We start from the raw sequence: 14,307 nt of genomic DNA, 5'->3' as shown, positions 1-14,307 counted from the left end.
AATTTCAGTGGATGGTACTCAATAATAGGCTTCCCAGTGGGGTTTGGTCCCCAATGATATTCGTGGAATTCTACTCTCCTTCAAATTGGTAACTTGGAATGCTTTTCCAACAGTCTTGAAGGAGTTCCCACATATGCTGAGCACTTGTTGGCTGTTTTTCCTTCACTCTGCGGTCCAACTCATCCCAAACCATCTCAATTGGGTTGAGGTCAGGTGATTGTGGAGGCCAGGTCATCTGATGCAACACTCCATCACTCTCCTTCTTGGTCAAATAGCCCTTACACCGCCTGGAGGTGTGTTTTGGGCCATTGCCCTGTTGAAAAGTAAATGACAGTCCCACTAAGCGCAAACCAGATGGGATGGCGTGTCGCTGCAGAATGCTGTGGTAGCCATGCTGGTTATATGTGCCTTGAACACATTCACAATTCCTCCTCCATGCTTCACGGTGGGAACCACACATGCGGAGATCATCCGTTCACATACTCTGCGTCTCACAAAGACACGGCAGTTGGAACTAAAAATATCACATTTGGTCTCATTAGACCAAAGGACAGATTTCCCCCGGTCCAATGTCCATTGCTCGTGTTTCTTGGCCCAAGCAAGTCTCTTATTATTATTGGTGTCCTTTAGTAGTGGTTTCCTTGCAGCAATTTAACTATGAAGAACTGATTCACACAGTCTCCTCTGAACAGTTGATGCTGAGATGTGTCTGTTACTTGAACTCTGTGAAGCAGATTGGGCTGCAATCTGAGGTGCAGTTAACTAATTACTCCTCTGCAGTAGAGGGAACTCTGGGTCTTCCTTTCCTGTGGCAGTCCTCGTGAGAGCCAGTTATAGTGCTTGATGATTTTTGCGACTGCACTTGAAGAAACTTTCCGTATAGCCTGACCATGTGTTAAAGTAAAGATGGACTGTCATTTCTCTCTGCTTATTTGAGCTGCTCTTGCCATAATATTGACTTGGTCTTTTACCAAATAGGGCCATCTTCTGGATACCACCCCTACCTTGTCACAATACACCTGATTGGCTCAAACGCATTAAGAAGTAAAGAAATTCCATAAATTAACTTTTAACAAGGCAGAACTGTTAATTGAAATCCATTCCAAAAATATAAAATATATTTTGATTTGTTTTACACTATTTTGGTTACTACATGATTCCATATGTGTTATTTCATAATCTTGAAATCTTCACTATTCTACAATGTAGAAATAGTAAAAATAAAGGAAAAACCCTTGAATGAGTAGGTGTGCCCAAGCTTTTGACTGGTACTGTATTTCCAATGATTACTACTGCTATATGTACCAGTGAGTTGTGAAGACAGCTGTGTATTTCTCCGACATGCCTTCAAGCATATCGATGATCCTGTATGATCCTGTGATTATGCCGAGATGAGAAGTGAGCTGAGTTATCTATAAATAACACATTAGTCATTAAATTATCTACACTGCAGCGAGAATCTTGCATGTATCAACAATGCAAATTTGCCAATTAAATACAGTGTGAAGGAGCCTTTGATGTTACTTTAAGAGTTATTGTCTGTAACCCTCCTTTGCTGATCATATATTTAATATTATTCTATTTTCACTGTGTTTTGGTTATAGGCTATTTATGAATATTACTTTGATGGATGCCATAAAGGTGCGTGCACTGTGTATATACAATAATACAAATGTTGATATTGTAGAGAACTGCGGGGCAGGAAAGCGAACCGTGGTTTCTGGCGTGAAAGGCGAACACCCTACTCATCACGCCAATAGGATTAACCCACTTGGTGGGAATTGGAACTTGGCTCATATAGCAAGGATCACTACATGTGTTAACATTTTGTGGTTGCCAAATGGGACCTCATTCTGTTTATAGTGTATTATTTTTGACCAGAGCACCCAAATTGTGAGTGACACATGATCCGTGCCCTGTCCAGGATTAAGTCCTGTCCCAAAAGAGTCCCTGTGCACTGTCACCACTTCCAGCGGTGGGAAAAGTACCCAAATGTCATACTTGAGAAAACGTAAAGATACCTTAATAGAAAAGTGAAATTCACCCAGTAAAATACTACTTGAGTAAAATTCTAAAAGTATTTGGTTTTAAATATACTTAGTATCAAAAGTAAATGTAATTGATCAAATATATTTATGTTTAGTGAGTCCGCCAGATCAGATGCAGTAGGGATGACCAGGGATGCTCTCTTGATAAGTGTGTGGACCATTTTCCTGTCCGGCTAAGCATTCAAAATGCAACAAGTACTTTTGGGTGTCAGGGAAAATGTATGGAGTAAAAAGTACATTATTTTCTTTAGGAATGTAGTGAAGTAAAAGTTAGAAAAAATATAAATAGAGTAAAGTACAGATACCCAAGAAAACCACTTAAGTAGCACTTTAAAGTATTTTTTACTTACTTTTACTTTACACCACTTCCTGGTCTTTCACTCACTGAGCAATTGCTATGGTAACGATTTGCATGGCTGGAGACAGACAGGGAAGGCCATGAGTGACATTTAATTCTCTGAGTCAAACATCCTGACATACAGGGGGGGGGGGGGGGGGGGGGGTGTACGTGTTTAACTACACTTATGGTAGTAAACAAACAAAAATGTGACAATTTGTTAGTTCCCACAAGGTAAAATGTTATTTGTAGGGGGTTTGTTGTTAAGGTTAGAATTACTGTCAGGGTTAGAATTAGGGTTAGGGTTAGTTTTAGGGTTAGAATTAGGGTTAGGTTTTGGGGTTAAGGTTAGGATTAATGTTAGGGTAAGGGTTAGGTTTAGATGTTAGGAAAAATAGGATTTTGAATGGGACTGAATTGTGTGTCCCCACAAGGTTAGTTATACAAGACTGTGTGTGTGTGTGTGTGTGTGTGTGTGTGTGTGTGTGTGTGTGTGTGTGTGTGTGTGTGTGTGTGTGTGTGTGTGTGTGTGTGTGTGTGTGTGTGTGTGTGTGTGCGTGTGCGTGTGCGTGTGTGTGTGCGTGCAAGATATTCCTCTGGAACCAGAACAGCTGAGGTAATCAACAATTCTGCAGCGTAACTCAACCAAGACGGTACTGTGCCAGAAATCCATCCACTCTCAGACAGGGACCAGTCGGATGAAGAAGTGATGGAGATGGAAGCAGTTCAAGGCAGGACAATGCCAATGCTGCCAGTGCTGAGTCTTCCACAGAGATGTACAGACGTAGGACCTTAATTTGAGACAGTTTGCTACAGCCGGAAAATAATCCTGCAGCAACAGGAAATGTGAATTATAATTTATGGATTTATTTGTAGGGGTTGATACATTTTTCATTAGGACAAATCAAGTCTAACTTTTTTTTTTTACCCCCTTTCTCCCCAATTTTCGTGGTATCCAATCGCTAGTAATTACTATCTTGTCTCATCGCTACAAATCCCGTACGGGCTCGGGAGAGGCGAAGGTCGAAAGTCATGCGTCCTCCGAAGCACAACCCAACCAAGCCGCACTGCTTCTTAACACAGCGTGCCTCCAACCCGGAAGCCAGCCGCACCAATGTGTCAGAGGAAACACCGTGCACCCGGCCCCCTTGGTTAGCGTGCACTGCACCCAGCCCGTCACAGGAGTCGCTGGAGCGCGATGAGACAAGGATATCCCTACCGGCCAAACCCTCCCTAAACCGGACGACGCTAGGCCAATTGTGCGTCGCCCCACGGACCTCCTGGTCGCGGCCGGCTGCGACAGAGCCTGGGCGCGAACCCAGAGACTCTGGTGGCACAGCTAGCGCTGCGATGCAGTGCCCTAGACCACTGCGCCACCCGGAAGGCCCCAAGTCTAACATTTTACAGAGGAAATTACAAAAATGTAGAAGCCTTTTTAAACCGTGAATACACTACAAATGTGCATGTACCGCTGTGCTGGAAAATTCTCAGCAACAAAGGAGTGATCAAATTAAGATCCTACATCTGTACTTAGTCAAAGTAGAGAAGTAGAGCAGGTGTTATGTTTTCATGCTGAGAGAGGTAGGAAAATAATAAAAAATATAGTAGCTAATTTTGTAATTACTTACCACCATCCACAGCACAGACCCACTGGGCACACCACGTCATTTCAACGTGGAAATGTGTGTCATATTTGGTTGAGACGTTGATCAATGAGATTTCAACCTTTAATCACCCACTCAAAAAGACAGCCAGAAGTTTGTTGAATTCCACGTGTTATCACTGTGCTTTCAACCATGTGAAAGCACAACCAAGTTCAAATGGGAATACAATTTCTGATATAATGTATTTATGCAACAACTTAATGTGTTATCACTGTGCTTTTTTAGTTTAGTTGAAGAAGCGAATCCAACATATAATTTGTTAACTTGTCGACAAGTTATTAGACTTTTTACTGTATTGGTTGTCAACGCAACCAAATATCAACATTTGAAAGAGATGTACACTACCCTTCAAAAGTTTGGGGTCACTTAGAAATGTCCTTGTTTATGAAAGAAAAGCAACTTTTTGTCCATTAAAATAACATCACAATGATCAGAAATACAGTGTAGACATTGTTTAATGATGTAAATGACTGCTGTAGCTGGAAACGGCAGATATTTTATGGAATATCTACATAGGTGTACAGAGGCCCATTATCAGCAACCATGACTCCTGTGTTCCAATGGCACGTTGTGTTAGCTAATCCAAGTTTATCATTTTAAAAGGCTAATTGTCACGACTTCCACTGAAGGTGGCTCCTCTCCCTGTTCGGGTGGTGATCGGCGGTCGTCGTCGCCGGCCTACTAGCTGCCACCGATCCATTTTTCCTGTTCGTTTGTGTCTGTCTGTATTGTTTACACCTGTGTCCTATTAGTTGATTTTGGGGGGTTTATTTACCTCCGCTGCCTGCTAGTCTTTGCACGGGATTGTTTTCTGTGGTATCTTTGTTAGGGGTGCGTGTCTGCACCACAGGGTTTTCTTTTCACGGCAGTTTGTACCGTTTGGTATGTGTTTAGGAGTAGAGGTTTCTCCTCCGTGTGTGACGTTTATTTCCCTGTGGGTGGCGACCTCGTTTGTGCGTATTCTCCCCCATGTTGTTGCTGAGTTGGGAAGTCTTAAATAAACGATTGTGCCACTGGGACTTCCTTGTCTTCCTGCTCCTGATTCCTGCACCTCCCTCCTTTAAGGAGGCTCGTAACAGAATCCCGCACCACTTATGGTATCAGCAGGAGCTGACACACTCTCCACATCCATGGAGGAGCGCGTGCAACACCACACCACCGTTCTCCACCGTCTCAGAACCGCCATGGATCAAGTGATGGCGACAATGGAGAGATGGGAGAGGGGTGGCCTGCCTACCCCTCCACCAGCCACACTCCAACCAGCACCACCACCTTCTCCTGCGTCATCCGGCCCCAGCAGTATTCGGCTCACGCTCCCGAGGGAGTACGATGGCACAGCTGCCGGGTGCAAGGGTTTCCTGCTCCAGCTGGAGCTTTACCTGGCAACCGTGCACCCGGCTCCTTCGGGAGGTGAGAGCGTGAACGCCCTCGTCTCCTGCCTGTCAGGCAAAGCTCTGGAGTGGGCCAACGCGGTCTGGGATGGACCAGACTCGGGGAGGGACCACTACCCAGAGTTCACCCGCCACTTCCGAGCAGTGTTCGACCATCCCCCTGAGGGTCGAGCGGTGGGTGTGCGTCTGTTCTATCTACGGCAGGAGACGAGGAGCACAGAAGACTTCTCTCTGGAGTTCAGGACCTTGGCTGCCGGGTGGAACGACAGGGCCCTGATTGACCACTATAGGTGCAGCTTGCGTGAGGACGTCTGCAGGGAGCTAGTATGCAGAGACGCTACCCTCACCCTGGACATCAGGTTGGACAACTTGCTGGCTATGCGCGGGCGTCCGGATCGGGTCCTGTTGGTTCCACCCCCCAGCGCCTCCGCTCCAACCCCCATGGAGTTAGGGGGAGCTGCAGCCGGGCGATCGGAGGAGGAGCCTCCTCCTGCACTGGATGTGGTCGGAGAGGGCACACTGCCGACCGGTGCTGGAGGAGCTCGTCTGGGAGTTGTTGACCTGTTGGTCACATGTATGTGTTAATTTCTTTCCCAGAGTTTTTCCCCCATTCCCAGCATAAGGCGTTAGTTGTTTCAGGCGCAGCAGGGAATTTTATGGACTGCGGTTTCGCGCATAGGTTAGGGATTCCCCTGGTTCAGCTGGACAAACCATTCCATGTGCACTCCCTAGATAGTTGACCGTTAGGGTCAGGGGTGGTCAGGGAGGCCACGGCTCCACTGGACATGGTTACGCAGGGGGGGTCATGAGGAGAGAATTAGTCTCTTCTTCATAGATTCTCCTGAGTTTCCAGTGATGCTGGGGATTCCCTGGTTGGCCTTTCACAACCCCACTATTTCGTGGCAACAGAGGGCTCTAAAGCGGTGGTCAGAGGAGTGCTCAGGTAGGTGTGTGGGAGTTTCCATCGGTGCAACGACGGTGGAGAGTCCAGACCAAATCTCCACCGTGCGCATTCCGCCCGAATATGCCGATTTGCCAATCGCCTTCTGTAAAAAGAGGGCGACCCAATTACCACCTCATCGATGAGGGGATTGTGCGATAAACCTCCAGGTAAACGCCGCACTTCCCAGGAGTCACGTGTATCCCCTGTCACAGTTGGAGAGCTATGGGAACATATGTCTCTGAATCTCTGAGGCAGGGGTACATTCGGTCCTCCACATCACCCGCCTCCTCGAGTTTCTTTTTTGTGAAGAAGAAGGAGGGAGGTCTGCGTCTGTGCATTGACTATAGAGGTCTAAATTCTATTACGGTGGGGTACAGTTACCTGCTACTTCTCATCGCTACGGCAACTGAGTCATTTCACAGAGCACGCTTCTTCACAAAACTGGATCTCAGGAGAGCGTTTAACTTGATGCGTATCCGGGAGGGAGATGAGTGGAAGACAGCATTTAGTACCACATCCAGCCATTACGAGGACCTCGTCATGCCGTATGGGTTGAAGAATGCCCTAATAGTCTTCCAATCCTTTGTAGACGAGATTCTCAGGGACCTGCATGGGCAGGGTGTGGTGGCGTATATCGATGACATTCTGATATATTCCGCCACACGCGCCACGCATGTGTCTCTGGTGCGCAGAGTACTTGGGCAACTGTTGGAGCATGACCTATACGTCAAGGCTGAGAAATGCGTGTTCTCCCAACAGGCCGTCTCCTTCCTGGGTTATCGCATTTCCACATTGGTTGGTGATGGAGTGTGACCGCATTGCAGCCGTGCGTAATTGGCCGACTCCCAACCCGGTAAAGGAGGTGCGGCGGTTTTTAGGATTTACCAATTACTACCGGAGGTTTATCCGGGGTTTTGGGCAGGTGGCTGCTCCCATTACATCACTGCTGAAGGGGGGACCGGTGCGTCTGCGGTGGTCGGCTGAGGCGGACAGAGTGTTTTGTCGCTTGAGGACTGTTTACCGAGGCTCCTGTGTTGGCTCATCCGGATCCCTCTTTGGCATTCATAGTGGAGGTGGACGCATCCGAGGCTGCGATTAGAGCCATGCTCTCACAGCGCTCAGGCGTGCCACTGGAGCTCCGCCCCTGCGCCTTCTTTTCGAGGAAGCTCAGCCCGGCGGAGCGAATGTATGACGTGGGGGACCGGGAGTTGCTGGCTGTCGTAAAAGCTCTGAAGGTGTGGAGACATTGGCTTGAGGAGGCTAAGCACCCTTTCCTCATCTGGACTGACCACCGTAATCTGGAGTACATCCGGGCGGCGAGGAGACTGAACCCTCGCCAGGCAAGGTGGGCCATGTTTTTCACTAGATTCAGATTTACAATATCGTATAGACTAGGTTCCCAGAACGCTAAGGCAGACGCACTGTCCCGTCTGTATGATACAGAGGAGCGGTTCATCGATCCCACTCCCATACTTCCGGCCTCTTGTCTGGTGGCGCCGGTGGTGTGGGAGGTGGCACGGACATCGAGCGGACATCTCGGTCAGAGCCTAGTCCACCTCAGTGTCCAGCTGGACGGAGGTACGTCCCGCTTGATGTTCGTGATAGGTTGATTCGGTGGGCACACACGTTACCCTCCTTTGGTCATCTGGGTATCAATAGGTGGGTATCAATAGGACGGTGCAAAGCCTTAGGGGGAAGTACTGGTAGCCGACTTTAGCTAAGGACGTGAGGGTTTATGTCTCCTCCTGTTCAGTGTGCGCTCAGTGCAAGGCTCCTAGACACCTGCCCAGAGGGAAGTTACAACCCCTTCCCGTTCCACAGCGGCCTTGGTCACACCTGTCGGTAGACTTCCTGACCGATCTTCCTCCGTCCCAGGGTAACACCCCGATCCTATTCGTTGGGGATCGGTTTTCTAAGTCCTGTCGTCTCCTCCCTTTGCCCGGTCTCCCTACGACCCTACAGACTGCGGAGGCCCTGTTTACTCACGTCTTCCGTAGTGCCGGAAGACGTGTTTCTGATCGGGGTCCCCAGTTCACGTCCCGGATTTGGAGGGCGTTCATGGAGCGTCTGGGGGTCTCGGTCAGCCTGACCTCTGGTTTTCACCCCGAGAGTAATGGGCAGGTGGAGAGAGTAAACCAGGATGTGGGTAGGTTTCTGCGGTCCTGGTACCGTGGCATCCGAGCCAGACCGAGGCTCCTGTGGTGGAGGACTGGGTGAAGCGCTCCAAGGAGACCTGGGAGGCCGTCCACGGGTACCTGAAACGTGCCGAAGGGCGGCAGAAAGCGAGCGCTGACCTCCACCGCAGTGAGGCCCGGTGTTCGCACTGGGGCACCGGTTCTGGGTCTCGACCCGGAACCTGCCCCTCTGCCTGCCCTGCCGGAAGCTGGGTCCGCGGGTTAGTGGGGCCATTTAAAGTCCTGAGGAGAATAAACGAGGTGTGTTATAGATTACAGCTCCCCCTTATTACCGTATTAACCCCTCGTTTCATGTGTCTCTCCTCGGGCCGGTGGTAGCTGGTTCGCTTCAAGGAGCTGAAGAGCGGGAGGTCCCTCCGCCCCCCCTGGACATCGAGGGGGCCCCGGCGTACACAGTGCGATCCATACTTGATTCCAGGCGTCGGGTGAGGGGCCTGCAGTACCCCTGAGAGGGGTATGGTCCGGAGGAGTGATGCTGGGTGCCGGTGCAGAACGTCTTGGGCCCATCTCTGCTGAGTAAGTTTCACCGCCTTCATCCGGATCGCCCTGCGCCTCATCCTCCGGGTCGTCCTCGAGGCCGCACTGCGGGAGCCGCGTGTTGTTGCTGAGTTGGGACGTCTTAAATAAACGATTGTGCCACTGGGACTTCCTTGTTCTCCTGCTCCTGATTCCTGCACCTCCCTCCTTTAAGGAGGCTTGTAACACTAATTGATCATTAGAAAACCTTTTTGCAATTATGTTAGCACAGCTGAAAACTGTTGTTCTGCTAAAGAAGCAATAAAACTGGCCTTATTTAGACCAGTTGAGTATCTGTGGCATCGGCATTTGTGGGTTTGATTACAGGCTCTGACGGCTCTGACGCTATTCAGATGTGGCAGGGCTTGAAAACTATTACGGACTACAAAGGGAAACCCAGACACGAGCTGCCCAGTGATGCGAGCCTACCAGACGAGTAAATCCCTTTCATGCTTACTTCGAGGCCAGAAACACTGAAGCATGCACGAGAGCACCAGCTGTTCTGGATGACTGTGTGATAACGCTCTCGGGAGCCGAAGTGAACAAAACCTTTAAACAGGTCAACATTCACAAAGCCTCTGGCCCTTCCGGATTACCAGGACGTGTACTCAAAGCATGTGCGGACCAACTGTCAAGTGTCTTCACTGACATTTTCAACCTCTCCCTGACCTAGTCTGTAATACCTACATGTTTCAAACAGACCACCATAGTCCCTGTGCCCAAGGAAGCGAAGGGAACCTGCCTAAATGATTACCGCCCGTGGCACTCATGTCGGTAGCCATGAAGTGCTTTGAAAGGCTGGTCAAGGCTCACAACAACAGCATCCTCCCGGACACACCCTAGACCCACTCCAAATCGCATACCGCCCCAACAGATCCACAGATGACGCAGTCTCAATCGCACTACACACCGCCCTTTCTCACCTGGACAAAAGGAACACCTATGTGAGAATGCTGTTCATCGACTACAGCTCAGCGTTCAACACCATAGTGGCCATGAAGCTCATCACTAAGCTAAGGACTCTGGGACTAAACAGCTCCCTCTGCAACTGGATCCTGGACTTCCTGACGAGCCACATCCAGGAGGTAAGAGTAGGCAACAACACGTCTGCCACGCTGATCCTCAACATTGGGGCCCATCAGGGGTGTGTACTTCAGTTATTTGTATTTTTGATTGCGATGGAAACATGTCAATTATTGATTTGTAGAAAAACTGTAATTAAAGCCAGACTAAGTCAGTGGCACAGATGGAACTATCCAAGCAGAAGATAAATCTCCTTCCAAACATAAGTGCCTTTGAATGGGGTATGGTACCGGTTTGAGTGTGTCAAGAACGGCAACGATGCTGGGTTTTTCACCCTCAACAGTATCCTGTGTGTATCAAAAATGGTCCATCACCCAAAAGAAATCCAGCCACCTTGACACAACTGTGGGAAGCATTGGAGTCAACATGGGCCAGCATACCTGTGGGGAGAGGGGAGGTGGGGGGGTGCAACTTAATATTAGGAATTTGCTTAACAGGGCTGGGTTGGTTAACACCCTGGACGGGAGACCAAATGGTTGGCTGTAGATAGATGAGCTCTCCATTAGGAGGTGCTTCCCAGCTCTGATGTTGTTTGAAAGGCACAAATTCAACATATTTTATACAAGCTTTGTAAAAAATGTTTTTACTACGATGACATAATCCTGTGGTTGAAATTTCACCATAAAACAACAGTTTACATTGATGACTTTTTGCAAATCCAATGTATTATCCACGTAGATTCCATGTCACAAATTACGTTGAAACAACGTTGATTCAACCAGTTTGTGCCCAGTGGGGACTGTGGTGGTGGAACTGCTTCATCTTACATACATAGGACCAGGAAGCCCAAGAGCTCAAACACCAGACTGCCTGCCATGCTTGTCGCGTCCTCAAATGCAACAGAGGACAGCTTTTTTAATAATGCATCTGCCAATGTCTGGCACTCATAATGGAGGTACCAGGCAGACAAGACACGAAGCGGTTTGGGCAAGCCGATCCCTGTGTGTCACACAAATCTAAATTAAATCTGCACCGACCGCTGGGAGGCCGCTCTCCACAAAGAAAAACAAATTAGAGTTAAATCAATGCCCTCGGAGGATCGAGGACTGAACATGACCCATCTGTGATGAAGTCTGAGCTGAACGGTCGCTGGGTGGGTGGACCTATTGGAAATCATTAAGAAGACACCTTGCTTTGAACTGTGGCACAGTATAAATAAAGCCCTAACATCTCAGTTTTAACTAAAGGAAACCCCTTCACAATGGATGGAGAGAATGCAGGAGGGGAAGAATTCAACACTGGGTGAGAGAGAAATAGAGAGGATTCTGGAATACGGAGAATAGGAGAGAGAGGAAGGGAAGAGAAAAGAATGGCAATGCCCTGTGGTCATCAGTGTAAGAGCAGTGCCTTTTGTGTTGTATGGAATTAGATTGAATATACTGTTAATTGAATATACTGTTAAAGCTATATTAGCACTAAACCCTGCCCTGAGGAGTGTCACAGGGTGTAAGCTGTCCAAAAGGATGGAGGAAAAACAGAGAAGAGATGATGAACAGGAGAGAAGGAGACTAGAGTTACACAACAACAGAGAAAGGTGAGGAGAGAGGAAAAAGAGAGATATAAGAGCCTTATGTCTGCTGTCACATTGACTTGTGCTCGTCTCCTGTCAAAACAACTTGTTTGCCAACAGAGCATCTGAGAAAAAGGATGAGGAAAAACAGAACAATATTTAGATGTCATAAAGTAATGCAGTATGAAACATGGCAATTGGCAAGACACCAGAGAGAGTTGCTGCAGGCAGCTTAATCACAGCTTTAACCAGAGACTCCATTCCCAATTAGCATGTGATTAGTTGGAAAGTAAATTAATTCAAAACAGGTGTGCTCTCTTAATTTGATCACTCTGTTGTCTCAGAGGATTGTCCTGAGCAGGAAATGCACATTGTAGTGTATTCAAGGTTTGAAAAGGCTTCTAAAGTCTCCACTTTTCCACGTTAAAATAGCAGACTTGATTTGTCCGAACAAAAAATGAATCAGTCCCTACAATTAATTAGAATCCAAATAATATTTCACATTTCCTGTTGATGAAGGATTATTTTCCTTGTATTAGAACCTGTTCAAATTAAGATATCATATATGTAGACAAACACATAAATCATGAAGCTCCTCAGAGTACGAGTGCTGATCTAAGTCAGTTTTGCCTTTTAGATAATAATGGATAAGATTACCTAGACAGGGAGAACCTGATCCATATCAGCACTACTACTCTGAAACACTTTGTGAAAACAGGTCCTAGAGAAGGAACCCAATCCAGCTCTGTGACTGACACAAAACGGTATTTTATTTCATAGAAATAGCCAAATCTATGTGGTGTCGTATGTAAAGCTGAATGGTCCAGACAGTTCAACCCCACAGTGGAATCTAATAGAATCTCCTCTGTTTCCATCTCATTAAGTCAGTGTGGTGGCATTGAACAGTAACAGCAGAATGGGAATAACATAGATGTCAATATCCAAAGTATATGGTATTGCAAAAAGAGCTATGGATTGCATGAATTATAGATTGATCACAGCATGCAAATGTCTGCGTTTCTCAAGGGGTTGGGGTAGTGGGAAGGGGGAGTGAGATATATAACCCATTTGGAGATTGCTGGGATGTTTATCACCCAGTATGACCTCATGGTCCTGCTCCAGCCATTTGTCACAGTCTTGGTCCTTTTTTAAAATGTAACCTTTGTTCAACTAGGCAAGGCAGTTAAGAACAAAATCTTATTTACAATGACGGCCTACCGGGGAATAGTGGGTTAACTGCCTTGTTCAGGGGCAGAAAAAAACTATATTTACCTTGTCAGCTCGGGGGATTCGACCCAGCAACCTTTCGGTGACTGGCCCAATGCTCTAACCACTAGGCTACCTGCCTTTGATGCAGGAGCCCATAGCATACAAATAACCTTACATATCCATCCAACCATTCACATGCACCCAAACACACACAATGTAACATCTCATTTTGTTTTATGTATGCATGCCCTGAGGTGCTGTTCTGCTTCTGGGCTGGGAGTGTATCTGGTAAAATAACCCCCTCTCCTGGTCAAATTTGAGAGATTATCTGAAATACTGGGTCTCTCGCAAAAATATCCCAACACACAAAAATATCCCAACGTTTAACACACAAAACCATGCATACCAGGCATTATCAATATTCATTAGCTAATAGTTTGTCATTCTTCGCTACTCTTGAACATGGCAATTGCACCAAAATACACTTAGGTTGGAGTCATTAAAACTCATTTTTCAACCACTCCACAAATTTCTTGTTAAACTATAGTTTTGGCAAGTCGGTTAGGACATCTACTTTGTGCATGAGACAAGTAATTTTTCCAACAATTGTTTACAGACAGATTATTTTACTTATAATTCACTGTATCACAATTCCAGTGGGTCAGAGTTTACATACACTAAGTTGACTGTGCCTTTAAACAGTTTTGAAATTTCCAGGAAATGATGTCATGGCTTTAGAAGCTTCTGGTGGGCTAATTGACAGTCATTTTAGTCAATTGGAGGTGTACCTGTGGATGTATTTCAAGGCCTACCTTCAAACTCAGTGCCTCTTTGCTTGACATCATGGGAAAATCAAAAGAAATCAGCCAATTGTAGACCTCCACAAGTCTGGTTCATCCTTGGGAACAATTTCCAAATACCTTAAGGTACCACGTTCATCTGTACAAACAATAGTACGCAAGTATAAACACCATGGGACCACGCAGCCATCATACCGCTCAGGAAGAAGATGCGTTCTGTCTCTTAGAGATGAACGTAGAATGGTGCGAAAAGTGCAGCAAAGGACCCTGTGAAGATGCTGAAGGAAACAGGTACAAAAGTATCTATATCCACAGTAAAACGAGTCCTATATCCACATAACCTGACAGGCCGCTCAGCAAGGAAGATGCCACTGCTCCTAAACCGCCATAACAAAGCCAGACTACGCTTGCAACTGCACATGGAGAAATGTCCTCTGGTGTGATGAAACAAAAATAGAACTGTTTGGCCATAATGACCATTGTTATGTTTGGAGGAAAAAGGGGGAGGCTTGCAAGCCGAAGAACACCATCCCAACTGTGAAGTGCTGGGGTGGCAGCATCATGTTGTGGGGGTGCTTTGCTGCAGGAGGGACTGGTGCACTTCACAAAAT

Source organism: Salvelinus fontinalis, chromosome 33, assembly GCF_029448725.1.
Source record: "Salvelinus fontinalis isolate EN_2023a chromosome 33, ASM2944872v1, whole genome shotgun sequence".
Lineage (NCBI taxonomy): Eukaryota > Metazoa > Chordata > Actinopteri > Salmoniformes > Salmonidae > Salvelinus > Salvelinus fontinalis.
The sequence above is the reverse complement of the archived record's forward strand: the minus strand, read 5'-3'. Positions refer to the sequence as shown.